Genomic DNA, 14,465 nt, shown 5'->3' on the forward strand with positions numbered 1-14,465 from the left:
CGCGGGGTTCTGTTGCCGAATCGCTTTTCTGCAGCAGGTAGGTTGCGCCGCTCCGCTTGCAGTCGCCTCTCGGGAAGGAGAAGCGCCCTCGGGGTGGCTCGCTCTCTCCTGTGGACCGGGGAAGGGGGAGGGGAGCACAAATCGAAGCTTCTGAAGGGATCCAGAGGTGCAGAGACCGAACCCGGGTAAAGCCCCGCCACCCGGGCCAGGATCTTCGCTGCTTCCCTTCATGACTACGAGAGGGAAGCAACTCCCAGGACCTCGCCAGTTCCCTGCTCCCAGCCGGGCCCAAGAGGGAGCCCGGATCCTGCCCCTCCCTCCCTCCCGCCCAGACCCAGACTTCATCCCGGGCAACTTTCCTGTCTTGGGGCGGGGGGGGGGCGGCAGCGGCCCCTTCTAGAGACAGGGGGACCCGCGCCGGGCTCGCCTAGCGCGTACTGACTGCAGAGCGCCGCGGCGCGCCGCCCAACGGAAAGCCGAGCCCGGCCCAGCCGCCGCCGGGAAAAGGCGCTGCTGCTGCGTCCTCCCGCCCTGCCGCCGCCGCCTCTGCATTCAAACGGCCATGTGACGCGGAAACCCGGCAGCGCCGCCGGCCCCCAAACAGCAGGCAGGCGGCCGCTTCCCTCCGCCCCGCTGCCCGCCCGCCCGCCGGCCCGCGCTCTTGCAAGGGCAGCCGCAGCGCTTTCCTCTCACCCCCTGGTGGGCTTCTTTCCTCCCCTCCGTCCTGGCAGCGCCGCTTTCTCGGAACAGAAGCAAACTCCGCCGGAGGAGGAGGAGGATTCGGCTGGCACCGGTAGCGGTCGCGCTGAGGCGGGTTATTGGCCGTCTGCTCGGCCCCGCCCCTCGCCTGTTCCCATTGGTTGCCTGTCTCGACCCAAAAACTGGTGTCTGGGAGAGCTCCCCCCCCCCGCCCTCCTGCTGCCAGCCCCGTCGCGGCCACGTGAGGCTGTGGTTGCCCATCCTCTCCGGCTCGGCACAAATGGAGTCGCTGGAGGCTTTTTTGAACGCAAACAAGGCTGCCCCGCTGGCCTCCCCCGACGGCTCGCTTGCAAGCGAATGACAGCGCCGATCCCGGCCTCCAGGGGGAGGAGGAGGAGAAAGGGGCTGGGATGGGAGGGAGGAGGAGGAGGCGGCGGCCTCTCCCCTCCCCTCCCCTCCCTCCCCTGGCTCTCGCCCGGGTGCGCAGGAGACCAAGGGGAGGGGAAAGCGAGAGGCCCGGCTGCGGGCTCAGGGCCAGGCCGGGATCCTTCCAAGCGGTTGGCGGGAGGCGCGGGACCTGAGCGAGCACGCCCCCTCTTGCCTGCGCCGGATGCACAGGAGCCCGGCAGGCATCTTGGGTGCTGCGGCCACCACGCGCTCTGCCCTGCGATGGGAGCCCGGCTCAGGTGCACCGTCCGCGTCTGGGGGCCCAGGAAACCCTCCCCGCGCCGCCTCCAGCCCGTGCTGCTCAAGCTGCTCCAGGAGCTGCTCAAGAAGAAGCCCCGCCGGAGCGGGCCCCTCCGCCACTCCCTGCTGCTGATCGTGGAAAAGAAGCGCCCCCGCAGCCAGAGCGACCAGACCGCCGCCGCCTCGGACCCGAGCGGCAGCAGGTAAGGGCCAACCGCCCCCCACCACGCCTCTAGTCTTTCCCCGACGGTGCTGCCATTGCCCGGCCCTTCTGCACGCACGCCACTTCTTGCCCAGGCGGCTCTTTTGCCTCCTGCAGAGGTGTCCAGGGCTGTCATCTCTCTGCCTTTCCCTCCTTTCCCGAATAGGCCATCGCATCCTCAGACACCCCTTCAGATCTCCTACAACACGGGGTGTTCTTGGTTTCTTTTCTCCATAGGCCTCCCCCCTCCTGCATGAAAGAAAGAATTCTTCCCCACTTGCAAGCAGTGGAAAGGAACGGACGGCCTACAAGCCATTGTTCGGCCTTCCCTGACTGTAGGTGCCCCCAAGTCCCTCCTCTTTTGAAATCCGTAGGCTGATTTCCCACATTGAGGGGAACTGTTTTTGCCAGGCGAATCCTACCAACAACCCCCAGCAAACCACAAGACCTCACTACTGAACCCTGCCAGGAAGGGAAATAAAATGAGAAGTCGCCAGGCGTGATCGTGTCCTCCACTCGTCCAATTTGATCAGTTCATTTGTATAGCAGCAAGCTGGCTGCTGCTGCTCTTTCCTCCCGGCCTTCCTAGGCCTCAAGAACCCGACTTGCTCTTTCATTCTCTGCTCCTAAATAGGTAGGCCTTTGCTGATTCAAGGGGAAAGGGCAGCCCTATCTGATGTAGCAAAATAAAACAAGACTGGTGGCACCTTAAAGATTAACACTGCTTGTTTCAATATACGCTTTATTTATCAAAACAGTCTGGGGTTTTTTTGTTTTTTAATTCTCTTGTGATGTGCCTACCTCGAGGTTTAGCCTCAGTGCGGATCCCAGAGCTCAGCTACCTTGGAGGGCTTTTTTTTTTTTTTTTTTTTTGCAAAATGGTGTTGTGTTATTCAGAGGACACAAAATGGAGCCAGCGAAGCCGTGCAACAGTTGAAAGTCGTTCAGCACTCTCACTCAAAGCTGGAGAAGGTGGGGGGAGAAAGAGAGAACAAAACAGTTATATAAAGGCGCTCAGTTTTTGCAATCAGCAACGGAGCTGAAAGAATCCACTCGGTTTTTCCACACTCTTCTTCTTTTAATCTCCCTTCCTCCATATTTTGTCTTCGTATTACATCTTGATAACATGGGAGGAGGGGTGAGAATAATGAGAACCAAATTTCTCCACACAATCTTACTCCATTTTGGCGGCTTTATGATGTTGTTTAACATTCAGTAGTGCCCAGTTTGCAATTTTAGGGTGAGTTTTGTCGATTTCTGTGCGGTGTCTCTCGGGCACAGTCTGTTCTAGTCAATTTCCTAGACGTGAAAACTTTTTCCTTAATTAGCATGTCTTGGCTCTTTTTCGTCTTGTGGTCTCAGACTACCTACCTTGATTTTGGGAGGTTTTCTCTGGCATGGCCGTCTGAGATAGTGGCAGCCCAAAGCACTGAACTACTGGGTCAAAAAAATAAAATCAGATGTGAACGTAATTTAATCCCTGGACAGAAACCTCTCCCCTCTGACCCGGAGGCAAACTGAAATTTTAAAAGGCTGAAATTAACAAACTGATATTAACAAAGGCAAAAATTTACAGGCGGTCAAAATATTCGGTGAAGTGGATTACTTTCCCCGGTTTTGCTGCTAATTAGTACCAAAGAGGCAGCGTAGGGTCCTTCCTTCTAGAGCCTGAGGGTTGTTTTCCCGCCTGCCTGAATCGCCCCCAACCCCGATTTTGCCTTTTGCTACCTATGGAATAGTTTAACTTCTTTAACACCTAACTTAATAGGGAAATATCACTTTCACAGCCATTTATCCCTCATAGTATCTGGTGGCAAAAAAGACTCGCTTTTTGAAGGCTCCCAGGCTTACTTTTTAAAAAATCTTGCCTTGTACATTGTACAAAAACATTTGTTTCCTGAAAAATCCTCCTTCATGAAAATATGAAATTCATTTTCCAAATTATTTCTGAATGTCATTTATTTCAGTTGGGAAAATGCAAGTTCATGCTTACCTCCCCCACTAAAACTGAAGGTGAATTTTTCTATTATTGTTGTTGTGGTTATTCACAGTCAGATGTTTGACTGGTAGATGGTGTTCTGCAGTTCGAGATCTAGCCAAGTTTTGGGAATTGCAGATTTATTTTGGCAGAATTCTTCTTGAACCAAGCAACAGTCTTCTGGAGCTGAGCTGGTGTTATATTATTATTAGTATTAATAGTAGTATTATAATATTGCTCAAGGGTCTCTGTGAAAAGAACAGAGATTAAGGCACAACATACTATCGACTGACAGTTTTAGAAATAGCGAAAGTAATTACTGTAATATCTGGAAATAGGCCAGTGAATATGGAAACCTATAGTTTTGAGTGTGTATGGTGCAATGAGTAATATAATATAAAATAAAGGATGAAGTCAGCTCTGTCCGATCTTCTCGCCTTTGACATCGCCGTTTCGTGCTGGAGCTCATTTCCAGTGATAAGTAGGACTGGGAGCGCAAAGCAGCGAGGAGAGGCAAGGTAAAGGGTCCCATGGAAACCAGTGGTGGGTCTCTGGGCACCCAAATTGGGCCGGGGCTATACAGCTTCGCGCTCCTGAGTAAGTTGTAGGCAATGGACTGGGGAGGCCTAACCGTGGAGAATTGATTGGCTTTTGGACCGAGTCTACTTTCTCCTTCACAAAAAGCCTAAATTCGTCCAAATCTTGACTCTTTCTGCCTCGGAATTCGATGCACGGGGCTGTTCGTGATGAGACGGAAACCATGCAACGATTCTGTCGAACTGCCCCGATCCAGAGATTTGTGTGCCAGGAGGCGGGCGCAGCTTCCTAAGCCTGCCCGCTTCCCAATAGTGTCCTGCGCAGGTCAAGCTTCCACGTGCTTTCCAATGGGGAGGCCGGAGTTGTGTTGGGGGGGGGGGGGAGCTGCTCGATCTCCCTGTTGAAAAGAATGTGGGTTGCTCTCTCTCTCTATTTGTGTGTGTGTGGGGGGGGGGGGGTTCTTCTGAATGGCACGTCAATAAAATAGGGGAAAGAGCAAGGAGCCCTGGATGCCGGTAGCAGAATAAAGGATTTGGGGAGGGGGTGGGGTGGGCGGGTATGCGCGCGCACTCACACCCTATCCAGCCCCCTCCCCCACCTCCAGGGGCATCGGGTATACCGTGGGAGGGCAGTAAAGGAATGTTCTTCTATGGATGAACTTTTCGTTGCTTTTTTAAGACGAGAAATTGGAAGCCCCCAGTTTCCATCCTACACTGCCTAGAGGGGGGTGAGCCAGGATCTCGCGGGTTGCTCGGCAAAAGCCCGCCTCGGCTCTGCGAAGGGTTTTTGCGCGGCTCAATATGGCTGCTCCTATGAGCAGAGAGTCCTGGCGCACGTGCTTGCAAACAGGAACCTGGGAATGGCTTGCGCTCGCTCTCATTCCCCGGCTCTAGAAATGCAACAGCTTCACCAACAGAGTGCCTGCCCGGGTGTTCACAAACACCTACCGAAAGCAAAAATGAAAAAGGAAGTTACACAATCCTGGACCGGGGGTGGGGGTGGGGGGGTAGATTCAAACTGTCCTCCTTGGCAAGGCAGGGAGATCGAAAGGCAACACGGTTGCTTGATTTTGCAGTAGGAAAGAGGCCTGTACCAAGCAAGGGCACAGAATCAGTGGAGGTGGTGGGGAGATCTGTAACTGAAAGGGGAAGTGCGATTTGAAATGTAGGCGGAGTGGACTGTTCCTGGAGCGAACTCATGGTGTGCCTCAGCTGCTCCCTTGACTGCAAGTAGTGGAGTGCAGGGGTTGAATTCGGGCGGCTGTCTGACTGGAAGAGCTTGTGGTGGAAACTGGGAAGGGCGGGGGCGGCGGGGGGGGGGAGGGGAAACCCCGCGATCCCACTCGCGCAGAGCAGCAAATCCTTGGGAATTGACTGGCAGGTGAGCGGGGGCCCGGAGAGGCAGGCAGGTGGGTCCTTTCCCAAAACTGCAGCCCATTTGCTCTAGAGTAGACCTGTCCATGTGACTGGAACTGCCCCGGAGTTACAGCCTGGAGGAAAATGCGCAGTATCTCGAAAGAAGCTTGATGGGATATTTTTTTTAATTATTATTTTACATTCTTCCCCAATGAGTTGGATGAGGCAGGGTAAAGCCGGGAAATAAACACTGAAAATAGCTATCTAGGAGAGTACATAGAGGCCCCGGTGTTTTCCACATGGCAACAGGCTTATATGATTTCCCTTTTGCTGCTGTGACAATATACCTGGCAAGTTTTCCCACCCAAACTCTTGTGCCGATCATGTTCCCCATCCTAACACTGCAGGCCTGTCAATACGGCGCTTGATGTACTATCATGATAATATCATAACGATGTGTCTGTCTGAATTGGACGGGACATACAATAAGTGAGGCGACAGGCGCAGGCTGGGGCAGTGAAGATCAAGGAGAAATCCGGAAGGCAGCTGAAACAAAGCCGAACTGTTTCTATGGCACACAAAAGATGCAGGGGTTGCATAACAGGATGAACGCAGAGAGGGGGTCTTGTGCACGTTAGTTTCTCTACCGTTCTTAAAGCCGCCTTTCTCAGCCAGTTCCCTTCCGTAATGAGGCCCTGTTGCCGTGGTTTCAAAAGCCTTCCTGCAGAATTCAGGTTTGCCTGGTGCGCGGAATGCCAGCCAGCCAGCCAGCCAGCCAAATTGGGGCTTTCTCAGGCAGGCCGAGCCCGGGCACCACAGAGGATGCGCCTCCAGGGGCGGCTCTCGCAGAGGCCCGGCTGGAGGATCCAGACTGGGAAGGGGGGGGGCAGGAGGTTCTGAAGATGGAGGGGTCAAAGCCAGGAAGGGCTTAGTGGGTGGGGCTTTACCCTCCGTGCCCTTAAACGCTTCAGCTGCCTACTTGCACTGACTAAACCTCTGCGATTCGTGGGCTAGGCCTGTAGGCCTCTTGGCAACTCTGCTCAGTGAGGAAAGAAAGGAGGAGTGGGGAAGCCCTCCTCTTCACCTGGGAAATTCCCTCAGGTGTGCATTTCATTGGAAACCTTGGGGCCGGGGCTCTTGCCCTCCCGGGCTGCTCTGAAACACGCTGGCCCATTTGTGGCGCCGCTTTATTCAGCCCCATTTCTTTCAGTGCGACAGTGCGGGAGGGCCAGAGGGTTGCCGCAAAGTTTTCGGAGTCTCGTGGCATCTCGGAGACGAAGCTCATTGGATTCCGGCGCTACCTTTCTTGCACTAGAGCTTCATCAGCTGCGCACAGAGTGGATCCCGAGGGCAGGGGTTGGGTTATTGATGGTCCACCTGCCTCACTGTCACTGACAGCAGAAAAGAGCAAGCGTGGTCCCCCAGCACCGTCAAGACCAACACAAAGTGCGGTGTGGGAGGAGCTTTCCTGAGCCACTGCTGACTGCTTCAGATACTTTGGAAGCAGCCAGCAGTCACTCCCGAAAGCTCCGACGCGGCCTCAAGTTTTGTGAGTCTTGAAGGTGCCGCTAGACTCTTGCTCTTTTCAGCAGCCGCAGACAGTCTAACTCGGCTACCCATCCCGATCTGTCTCTCTGAAAAAGCCTAACTATGTAATCAAACAACTCTGAAAATGTCCAACGCTGCTCTTGTTTTGTTTATACGACAACTCAGTTGCTTTCCTTTTCAAATATTAGAGATAAAGGCAATTGATACAACTATAGTATAAATTCACAGAGTCAGTCTCTGGCTCAAAACAGTAAATACAGAATTGCCATTCACATGAAGCAACAAGAGAGAATATAGTCAAGGTTCCGCTCCAGCCTAAATATTCATGTCCAAAAGTCTGAACTTCCATAAGGCACTTCATGTATTGCAAACGCTCCTCTTTTTAACCTAAAAGGCTGGATGTGGTCCCTCCCGGACTGGCTGCTAGCTTCCTGGTTGCCACGTTTCGCCGGGAGGTTGATCACATCAATTGCCTCAAACCTTTCTCCACCCCAGCTGCTGGCGTGGAGAGGCTGCTGATGTGGAGAAAGGTTTGAGACCGTTGGTCGAGTGTAAAGGGGAAGTTACCTGCCAGCGGGTTTGGAGAGAAAATAGCTGCTCAAGCTCCCAGAGGAACAGGGCATCCAGGAAGTTAGCCGCGGGTCCGGGAGGGTCCGCATTCAGCCTTTTAGGCTATGAAAAGGAGTGTTTGCGATACAAGGGGTGCTTTATGGAAATCTTTTGAGACTTTTGGACATGAATGTTTAGGCTGCAGCGGAACCGTGCATATATTCTCTCTTGTTGCTTCATGTGAATGGCAATTTTGTATTTACGGTCTGTGAAATTATACTATAGTTGTATCGATTGCCTGTATCCCTAATATTTGAAAAGGAAAGCAACGTAGTATGAACAAAATAAGACATTTTGGACATTTTCAGAGTTGTTTGATTACATCATTAAGCACAGTAGTTTTGGGGGGTTTTGCCTTGCTTATCTGTGTTTCTTCCTTTCTTTGTGTCACTGAGAAAGCCTCGCATGCAATCTGGATGATGAGACACTTAATTAGAAGTGGACTAAGATTACGGACGTGTGGACAGGCGTACAGACGGGAAATGCAAATGCAAAGCCAAGCAGAAAAATGTAGGAGATAATTAAAAACAAAACAAAACCCTGCCTTCATCAAGGAGCCATGAAATGGCGGAAGAGCAGGGCCTTTGGAGCAGGTAATATCTGTTTCTGTGTTACCAGAGACCTGGAGACCAGCAAGCCCTACGAGGAAAGGCGGAGGGATTTGGGATTGTTCAATCCGGGGAAGAAGAGGACTTTGGGACGGTAAAGAAACTTACTCAGAGCCTCTCTAGCGGACCATAGCCCTGCATTTCCAGACGCCAGCAGAAAGAAAGCAAAGGAGCTTCCGGTTGCCGCTGGGGCTGGCTTCCAGGGGCCTTTTGCTGCGCTACCTTGCCTGGGGCTCGCTCTGCCATTGCCAGGCGGAGGAAGGGCCAGGCCGAAGCTTGGATTCTGCCCGTGGGGAAGAGAGCAAGGCCTCTCCCTTCCCTTCCCCAGACCCGCGAAGCCGGCCAGCGCCCAAGAGAAGAAGGGCCGCCAAGGGCGAATGCCTACCAAGAAAGAAGCCCGCAGTCCTGCCCTCATCCAGGCTTGAGCCGGGCCTAGTGCTTCAGCCTCAGGTTTATGGCCAGAAAGGTCCTCTCGGAGCCGGGGTCCGGCACCAAAAGCTCCAGCAAGGCACGCTTAGGAGAGATTTTCCAAAGCCACCCTAAAAGGCTGGCCGTGCGGGCCCGCAGCTCAGGAGTCCCAGGACACTCCAGCCTCTGCTCCGATCTCTTTGGCCACTGCCGGGATCACTAATACAGCCAATCAGCACTAAAGTTGGGTGGGTTTCACGAACCCCCTTCCCAGGAGCTGAGGCGCAGCCAGCAAATCTAGAGCGCCTCACAAGGGCGGAGGGGGCTTGAGGGTAGATAGCCGCCGCCAGGCTCCTCTGCCAACCTCTTCTGTCTGGACTATTATTCCCCCTCCCCTCTCCGTTCTCGGTGACTGTCTTGGAGGAGGCAGGTCCTGCGGCGGCCCAGGAAGCAAAGTCAGGGAAGAATAGCCCCACAGCAGTATCGCGCTTTTTAAAGACTTCAGCCAGGGGGATTCTTCGGCCGGCTCGGCGGATCTGTTCGCCTGTCAAGTGAGAGAAGAAGCCTTTGGGAGTCCCGGCCTGCTCCGCATCCCGCAGGCGATCCTCGCAAGCCGTCCTGGCAGAGCTCTGCGACGCCGCCGGCCCTAAGGAAAGGGCTCTTGACCAAGGGAAGAGATGCCGCCTCGCTCGAACAGGACGCGGAAGAGGGGCATAGGCATCCCCACACTCACACGACAGACGAGGCACGCCTGTGGAAACCACCCGCTGCTGTCTTTCTCCGGCAGGGTGAGTCCATCCCCGCAGGCGTCGCGCGCGCACCTTTAACAGGAGGGACCATTCCGAAGGGGCCTGCTAGGAAGGACAACCGCAGCCTCTGGCCCAGTCAGTCTGTCCCGTCGATGGCTCTGGACTTCTGTCGGTGGCCAACTGAGATCGCAGCCTGGCTCCGGGGAGAGTACCAGGGGCTTCGCCTGGTCACCTCGGAGGAAAAGGACGATTTAAAAAACCTAGATGGACATATAAATCAGGCTCTCTTTTTTAAAAGACAGTTTTGACTCTTTTCCAAAGAGAGGAGGGAGGAAAAGGAGAGGGAAGGAAGGGGAAGAGAAGGAGAAAGGGGAAAGAACGGAGAAGAGGAAAGGAAAGGGGAAAGGAGAGGAGAGGGGGAAGGGAAGGAGAAGGGGAACGGGAAAAAGAAAATAGGAGAAAGGGAAAGGCAGGAGAAAGGGTATGAAAAAAGCAAAGGAGAGGAGAGGAGAAAGGGAAGAGAGGACTTTCTAGAGAAGGGAAGAAGAAAAGGAGAGGAGAGGAAAGGAAAGGAAAGTGAAAAGGAGAGAGGGAAGGGAAAGGAAGGAGAGGGGGAAGGGAAGGAGAAAGGGAACGGGGAAAAGAAAAGAGAGAAGAAAGAAAGAAAGAAAGAAAGAAAGAAAGAAAGAAAGAAAGAAAGAAAGAAAGAAAGAAAGAAAGAAAGAAAGAAAGAAAGAAAAGGGGAGGAGAAAGGGAAAGGAAGGAGAAAGGGAATGGAAAAAGCAGAGGAGAGGAGAAAGGGAAGGGAGGACTTTCTAGAGAAGGGAAGAAGAAAAGTGTTGGAAGGAAAGGAAAGGAAAGTGAAAAGGAGAGAGGGAAGGGAAGGAGAGAAAAGGAACGGGGAAAGGAGAGGGGAGAGGGGAAGGAAGGGGAAGGAGAGGAGAAAGGAATGGAAGGAGAAAATGAAAGGAAAAAGGAAAGAACGGAGGAGAGGAGAAAGGGAAGGGAAGAAGAAAGGGAAAGGAGAGGAGAAAGAAGAGGAAAGGAAAGGGGAAGGGATGGGAAGGGAAGGAAGGAAGGAATCATAGAGTTGAAAGGAACCTCCAGGGTCATCTAGACCTATCCCATGGGAAGGAACTGGTTTTCCTAATGTGTGTGTTCATTCTGTCGGTTATGTTTGTTGCTGGGGGCCTAGGCATTGTAAAGATTGCGAGCAGGCCTGGAGAAAATGTCCTCTTCCTTCTAACAGAGGTTTTGTGGAATGTTATTCAGCTCCCTGCCCCGGAAAGGTTCAAGTGCTCCTATTAAGTCTTTGCTAAAAGAACAGTGCATTTTTCTCCCGACCTGTTGTCACCCTAGACAGGAGACCAAAATTCAGTTGAAAGCATCTGATCCGCTCGAAGAGTTCCCCAAAGGTCGGGCGGAAGTACTTTCCAGCAAACGGGGACCCCCAGCCTCTGCTTAGGTGACGCTGCTTTCGGAAGCTCCCACCCAACTCTTTTGGTTGCCAGAGCTGCCCGGAAGGGACTGGAGGGGGGAGGGATCCCCCATGGTGCCCCCGGCCGCCTGGATCCTCCTACCTGCCCTGCAATGCGGTTGGCCGGAATTCTCGCTATTTTGCTCCAAGTTTTCATTTTTAAAAAGAGGAAAGGGTCTGTGGCCATGCCAGCCCAATCAGGTCATGCCACCCCTCCTCCACCAGCGTCGGTTAGCGGGGCGTGTAACAGAATCGGAGCTTCTTTGAGCCCTGAGCTGTGGCTTAAAGCCCGAGGGCGGTGTATCCTGTATGGGGCAGCTTGCCTTAGATCAGGGGCTGGGAACTTCCATCCCGAGGGCGGTATAAGGCCCTCGGGGTCACTTGGTGTGGCCCTCGGGGATTGCTGGGTGGAACCGAGCCATGTGGCCGCCTCCCTGGGGCCTGGCTGGCTAGCGAGGATCGTGGGGGCCAGCCGCGCTGTGCAGCAGCCTCTCCAGGGTCAGGCAGGAATCACAGGGCCCAGGTGTACTGAGCAGCCGGCCAGAATTGCTGCGGGGGCTGGAAAAGTTATTGTCACAGTTCAGTTTGCACTTGATTATCCCAGATGGTGGGGCCTAATATGCTAATGAGTGTGACCTAATATGCTAATATTGGGGGATGTGGTCTGATATGCTACTGAGTTCCTGCTGGGCTTTTTCTACAACAAAAGCCCTGGACCTATGCATTTGCCTAGGGTGGTGGGCCGTGTATGTGTGTGTGCCAGATTAGGCTCTCCCCACATGACTTCAAATAGAAAAGCAATTATTTGCATTAATTTTGCTGGCCTGAATCATTCTCCCTCGAGCACTGTTTTTTAAGTTGATAATTTTTATGGCCCTCGAATGGTGTTATAAATATCCATATGGCCCTTGGCAGATAAAAGGTTCCCCACCTTAGATGATTTATTCTGGCTTCTTGAAGGGAATCACGTCAGCTCTCCCCAGTCTCGGCTGCCCCAAACCCCCTGGGAAGTTCTGCCCGTAGCCAAGCCACGTCTATAACTGGACCGGTCACAACAAGCCTGGCGGGAAGGATTGGGGACAAACTCTCCAAGCTCACTGGTCCGATATCTTCAGAGTCATATGATGTTGTCGTTTTCCTCCCCCTTTAGGGACCTGATCCCGGTGCCGAAGAAACACTGAAACCCCTCCCCTCCCTCGCCCCCCAAGGGGGGGCTCACACAAACGGTAAGTCCCCAGCGGTCCCCTGCAGGGCTGCTTCGGCTTAAGAGGCGGGTGGGAGAGGCAGAGGCCTGAGCTCTTCCCTTCCATAGGGGCTGCGCGGCTAGACACTCTGACGTGGACTCAGCGGGTGCCTTTGACATCTCGGGGACTCCCAAATAGCTGGTTTGATATTTTAAACCCTATTTGTGTCCCGATCGTTCTCCAGGGAGCTGGGACAGGCAGGCCTAACCTCCACACCCACCCACACATACCAGCAACCTCTTTCCAGCTTGGCCCGAAGAACAGTGGCTGGCCCTCGGGCCACCCTGTGGATTCACAGGACCGGGTGCTGGGGAGCAGGTGGCTTTGTCCGGTTTGCTAGCGTGTCTCTGGGAAGGCTACTTCCCGATCTTAGCCCCAAGCTCAAACAGTTGCTCTTCACAAGGGGCAGGGGGGAGACCAAGGACCGGGAGACAGGGCTAGATCACTTGAGGGAAAAGTGCAGAGGTTAGTTTGGAAAGAGGGGAGGAAAGGGTAAGAGAGGAGGGAACGGGTAGCCTATTCCCCCCTCCACACACACACACACACACACACACACACACACACTTTCAGCAGATGTACTTGGAAAACGCATCCCCTGGAATTCAGAGGGCCTCACTCCCGAATAAGATGCCTGGACTCGGAGAAGTCCTTTTGGCAGGGCCTAGAAGTCTGTCTGGGGCCTATTCTAGTCTGAGAAATGGCCTTCAAGATGTCCATTTCAGAACCCGTTTCCAGCTCGGGGTCTCCTTCTTTCCTCCTCCCGTTCCTTCGGGTTGCCACCGAAGTTCCAGGCAGAGGCCCGATTCAGCAGGAAGAGTCCGCTGGTTTCCTAGAAGCAGCAGAGGCGACTTAGCTGGTATGGGGGCGGGGGGGGGATGGGGCGTGCTTGGAAGATGCTGGGAAGCCTGGCTCGGTAGGGAGAGGCAACAACGGTGCACGAGGGCTGATCACGTGGGCGCTCTCAGGTGCTCCCTCAAAGGGAGCCCTGGCCATAGTGCTGATCCAGCTCCCAGCCGCAGCCGGCACGACAAGTTAGTCCTCTTCCAAGCCAGGATGCTACTTGCCGGTCCCTGGGTCCTGGCCTGCTGCCTTAGGCCAGCAGTGGTTGCCCGCGGGCCCCAGAGAGGAGAGCTAGCAGCTGCCCTATTCCCCCACCGACCGGGGGAAACCCACGGCCTCCGCCCGTCGCGGGAGCGGCAATCCCTGCAAGGAAATGAGGCGTTCCTTTCCCATCCGGGACCCCCAACGTTTTCCTTCTCCTGAAATGTTACACCGAGCGGAACAGATACGAGCCCTTCACCCCACACCGTTCGCTTGCCCAGCTTTTAGGATGGCTATGGGAGAGAGGGGAAAGGCTGAATTTCTGGCAGTGACCTGATCAGCGAGGCTGTCCTGGCTACCATGGAGGTAACACCGGAGAACGCCTGGCCTTGCTCAGATGTGCTGAAGCCCTTCGCGTCCCCGGAGCTGGCGTTTACTGCATTAGGCTGAGGCTCGCGGGGACGTCTCAGTGTTTCGCCTCGAAAACAACTTCCTGCAGGTAGAGAAACAGAGTCTCAGGAAGAAGAAAGGGATGACCCCCCCCCCCTTATTAACGCGCTAGCTTCCGGCATATCGGGGTTTGCATGCCAAAACGAATTCGGTGTAGGGCAGGGGAAGCCAAACTGTGGCTGGAGAGCTCTTTCACACATACTGTGTGGCTCTGGAAGATCCCACCGCCCGATCAGCTGGCTTGAAGAAGGCATTTTTCTCTTTAAATCAATTCTCCAAGCCAAGCCAGCTTTTAAAGTTAAAGTTGCTTTCTTTGCAGCTCCCTCTCCCCCCATCTATTTGCTCGCCTGCCTGCCTGTCTTTCTGCTCTCAAATATCTAACACTCATGTTTTGCGGTTATCAAACATCTGACGTTTATTCTATGTGGCTCCTTCATTAAGTAAGTTTGGCCATCCCTTGTGTAGAGTTTTCCTTGTGCTGTTGCCTTTCTACTTGCAGGCAGTCTCCCCCCCGGGGGATAGCTGTGCCGCCCTAAACTGATGCCTGAATGAAACGAAATCCGCTCTTCTTACAGGGTTCTCCTTCCGCTCCGCGTAAAGCTTTCCCCCCCTTCCGTGCAGCTTCTTGTGCGCGCTCTTGGTGACGGCGAGGGCCCTGCGGGATCGCTTGATAAAGGCTGCTTCTCTCGCTGGGATGATGATGGCATCACAAGGGGTTCCGAAGGTGAGCGGTTCAGTCCTCCCAGCAAGCCGACCCGCAGCTCACATCCCAGAAACCTCTCTCGTGCAGGGCTTCCCAACCTTGGTGAGCCTGGAGTTCTGACACCGGCAAGCACAACATGGCTGCCGCAACATGACTGCCACAGGAGGCAG

The sequence above is a fragment of the Heteronotia binoei genome, chromosome 4, assembly GCF_032191835.1.
Source record: "Heteronotia binoei isolate CCM8104 ecotype False Entrance Well chromosome 4, APGP_CSIRO_Hbin_v1, whole genome shotgun sequence".
NCBI lineage: Eukaryota > Metazoa > Chordata > Lepidosauria > Squamata > Gekkonidae > Heteronotia > Heteronotia binoei.